This window comes from Bubalus kerabau, chromosome 23, assembly GCF_029407905.1.
Source record: "Bubalus kerabau isolate K-KA32 ecotype Philippines breed swamp buffalo chromosome 23, PCC_UOA_SB_1v2, whole genome shotgun sequence".
NCBI lineage: Eukaryota > Metazoa > Chordata > Mammalia > Artiodactyla > Bovidae > Bubalus > Bubalus kerabau.
The window spans coordinates 16,379,462-16,383,749 of record NC_073646.1 but is presented as its reverse complement, the minus strand read 5'-3'; the positions used below and the strand labels follow the sequence as shown (position 1 = coordinate 16,383,749).

The following is a 4,288-nucleotide window of genomic DNA, read 5'->3' as shown; positions in this document are numbered from 1 at the left end:
CAGAGGAGCCTGGTGGGCCATAGTCCATGGGGTCACAAAGAGTCAGATGCAACTGAGCAACTAACACACACTCAAGGCTGCATACCTTGTCTGTGGAGGAAGCTGTAATAGATGACAGGCTTGATTCAAACATTTATGATGTGAAAGACTTCTCTCAGAAAAGGAAGACCATGGAGAGGGCTTTCTTGATTGCCATAGCAGTGGGTAGATTCTCATCTCTACCGTATTGGACCTTCTTCAGTGGGCCCTTAGTGAGTGGTGGCCAACCTTGTATTAAGGCTACTCCTGAAACTTGTAGTTTAAACAGGATTTAGAAAACTATAGCCAGTGGACCAGCTCCAGGTCAATAAAGTTTTACTGTCAATACGAGGCCTGTTCCTTTACATGTTGTTTATGACCTTTTGCATCACAATGGCAGCGTAGAGTAGTTGTGACAGAGACTGAAGGCCTCCTGGAAAAGGCAGCATGGTTTCTCTGTCACAACGACTGAATGGGGCAAATGTTTACCATCCAGCCCTTTGCAGGAAAAGTGTACCACTTCCTCATCTAGAGAGTTGACTGACACCCTGGGAATTAATACCAGAGCATAAAGGGAGAGGGCAGAGGAGCTCAGTGAGCTATGGGGCTTCTCTTGAGCGGAGCCTTGTCGTAAAACCACTCACAAGGGATCAGCGGCCCTGAATTTCCCCATTCTCCACCATCTTCTTAAGACTCTGAAAATAACTGATTAATTGATCAAGTCAACACAGTAAGTACTTGCTATGTGCCTAGCTCTGTCATAGTGCTGTGGATGGACTGTTAGCAAAACAAGACTGAAAAAGGAGAGTGAAATGTGGGAGGGACAAAGGCCCAAGTGATGGGAGCCAAAGGAGAGTTTGGAGCAAGGTACTAGATAAGGAGTTGGTGTGGAGGACAGAGCCAGGTCTTGGAGGCTCTTGGGGATTTTCTGTCAAGTAGAGTGGGAAGGCACGGGGAACTTTAAGCTTAGTGGAAGCTGGCATGATCTGATTTAAAGTGATCACTCTAGCCACTCTGTAGTGAATGGATATTGAAAATTGAGAGTGGGAGCAGGGAGAACAAAGAAGTTGCTTTGTGCTAGCTCTTGAGGCGTGAAGTAGGGGTAGTTTGAGAAGGCTGGAAGTATCGGAGATAGAATTGTTTGAATTCGGGATACATCTGGAGTTAAAAGCCTAGAGGACTCAAGGATATTTAAGATACAGAGTGGATTCTAGTAAAGAAGCTGGAAGCTTGCTAAGGCTCTCCAAAGAACTGAGGATGGTGTGGCAAGTTATAATGGGATTATGGTGATTCCACCCACATGGCAGGGGGAAGCAGCAGGCAGCACCCAGGGACTCCTGGGGTAGAGGACGCCATTTTCTTCTCCGCAGGCTCTTCCGGCGCCTGTTCACCTCCCCACAGCAGACCCGGGCAGATGCAGCATCAGAATAAATGAACCGCCTTGTGCCAGGCAGCTGGTCTCTTTGTAAAAGGATGGATAGGACTGGTTAGAGAGAGCTTGACACTTGTGTTGCAGATCCATTAATGTCAGCCACAGGTTAATTCTGAGCAATTTCCAGGTGATCCAATAATTCATTAAAGTGACGAAAACAAATCTTCGGAAAATCGAGCTGGTGACAGATAGAAAGCCAATGATTTATTGTCTGGAGAGGAATAAGTGTCTCTTGTTCCATTCCTCAGTCTGTTGAGTGAATCGAAGTGTGCAGGAAGTACAAGGTAGGTGTGAATTCCACTTAATGGGCATTGTTCCGGCCCAGCGTGGCATGCCCTTCATAATGCTTGTTTCATTCAGTATTTAGTTGGAGGCAAGCATGATGTAGAAGGAAGACATGGACACTGAGATCAGGCAAAACTGAGTTTGAATGCCTGCTCTGCCAGTTTCTAGCTTCTGCGACCTTGGGCAGGCACTTCACATTTCTGAGCCCCTGTCTGATTCACCTCTTCAATTGGAGTCGTAATATATTCTCTCCTATACTCAGAGGTGATTCTCATAAGCGAAAACTCTGGAGCCCGGAGCCTAGAACATTATCAGGGACTCCATAAATAGCCAATATGACAGATAGTTATTGGTGATAACAAAGATGAGTGAGCTTTTTTCCTTTAGTGAACATAACACATTCGATGTGAACATTCATACTGCTGCTGCAAGAATGTTCAGAATGCTGACTTAGACCTGCAAGGACAGCAAAGTTTTCCAAGGAAAGTCACTGGGGAAATGAGGGAAATCAGAAAACTAGGAAGATGAGTGATGGGATTTGAGGTGGTGGTGGAGCTAGTGAATTGGAAGAAAAGGGTCCTTTGTTTGAATAAAATAGTTAATGAGGGACAGCTTGGGAGCTTCTTTCCTAGTGGCAGTGGGGAGAGTGAGTGGTGTAAAGGACAGTATCATACTTAGAAAATGATTTTGCAGTTGGTTTGAAGTCTGGGTAGAGAAATTAATTTTTAGACTTAAAGCATCTTAGATGTGGAAGAAATTTCAGGAACCAGTGGAAGAACTGGTGTTCCTCAATCCTTGTAGTTTTGGCTGTTCACCATCCTTTTTATTATTTGGTGACAGCATTTCTATATTCCTTTGGGGCCCGCTCCTCCCAAGGTTCATACATATTCGCTATATGTCCTTTCATCTTTTACTAATGTGAAGTCTGCCATAGCCATGAAAGAAAGTGAAGGTGTTAGCCACTCAGTTGTGTCTGACTCTTTGGGACCCCATGGACTATAGCTCGCCAAACTCCTCTGTCCATGAAATTCTCCAGGCAACAATACTGCAGTGGGTTGCCATTCCCTTCTCCAGGGGATCTTCCTGACTCAGAGATTGAACCTGGGTCTCCTGCATTGCAGGCAGATTCTTTTCATAGCCGTAGCAAGTCTAGAAAGAAATTGTAATAGTCCTCTGCTGGAAATGCCTAAAAGCCACAAAGATACCTGAAAAAGATGTTGTCATGGGTTATTGTCCCCATAAACGAATACCTCCCTGCTCTAGCAAAATAAATTTAGAGATTTTCAGGATCTATTGGAAATCTGTTAGAAAAACCCTAGTTGGAGTCCATAGACCTTAATAATCTTTAGGAGGAACTTTGAGAGTGCCCCTTCTCATTGTGTGTATAAGAAGCCTTTCACTTGGTTTGTCTTCTCAAAATTGAAAATTTGTTTGAAATCAGAGAAGGCTTGGAAATGCTTGGAGCATAAGCCACCTCTACCCCACACACAATTCGGAGATGTATCCTTACATATTTACTAGTTCTTTGTGTTGTCTGACCCATTGATGTTAGATTTATCCACATGACTTGCTCCGCCCAATGGCATATGAGTAGAGGTAATGCAAAGCATGTTCAAAGAACAGTTTTTAAATTGTGTGTTTCAGTCAGATCTCTTTCTCTTTCCCTTTGCCCCATGATTGTCATGAGGCTTTGTTTGACAGATGCTGTTCCTTCAACCTGTATCCTGAAATGATATACGTGGAATAGACCTGAGGAAGATCTGTGACTCCAAGAATATAAAGAAATGGTGAAATAAAGCTAAGCTGTAAGCCACTGAGATTTGTGGGTTGCTTTTACATAGCATAACCTAGTAAAAGCTTACTGATACAGGAGGTGAAAGCGGTCATTAGCCAAAGAGCTGATAACTATTTTAAGAGAGGCCTGGGTCAGGAAGATCCCCTGGAGGAGGGCATGACAACCCACTCCAGTATTCTTGCCTGGAGAATCCCATGGACAGAGGAGCCTGCCAGGCTACAATCCATAGGGTTGCAAAGAGTTGGACGCAACTGAATTGACTTAGCACACACACACACAGATTAGTTTCTCATGCTAAACTTAAACTTACTCCTTTGGAATATTGCTTCTGTTCTTTCCTCTGATTCAGGAGTTTAGTAGCCCAGTGGATCTGATTTTTCAGGCTGACCACATGTGCATGTGAATTGTGTGTGGTGAAGCTTCCCAGACTGAGCTGGACACTTGATCCTGCTTAAAGCCAGCATGGACTCAGACTTTAGGATATGTGTTTCCCAAAGTGATTATACATAGTCAGATGTTCATTATTCACAGACTGACTATTCTACCTCTTTCCTTCCCTTAATATAAGGACTTCCCTGGTGGCTCAGACAGTAAAGCGTCTGTCTACAATGCGGGAGACCCAGGTTTGATCCCTGGGTCGGGAAGAGCCCCTCGAGAAGGAAATGGCAATCCACTCCAGTACTATTGCCTGGAAAATCCCATGGACAGAGGATCCTGGTAGGCTGTAGTCCATGGGGTTGCAAAGAGTCGGACAGGAA

At 44.4% G+C, this 4,288-nt stretch overlaps 1 long non-coding RNA gene across 2 annotated transcripts; it reads left to right on the top strand.

The window, feature by feature from the left end:
* The first annotated feature begins 637 nt into the window (after window positions 1-637).
* Window positions 638-3,547, top strand: LOC129637492 (uncharacterized). 2 transcript variants are annotated; one of them, XR_008707503.1, is made up of 3 exons: window positions 638-748; window positions 1,578-1,734; window positions 3,437-3,547. It is a non-coding gene; the product is annotated as an uncharacterized LOC129637492 (long non-coding RNA). The 2 variants fall into 2 exon arrangements; XR_008707502.1 differs by having other exon boundaries at window positions 3,423-3,491.
* Window positions 3,548-4,288: the final 741 nt, after the last annotated feature.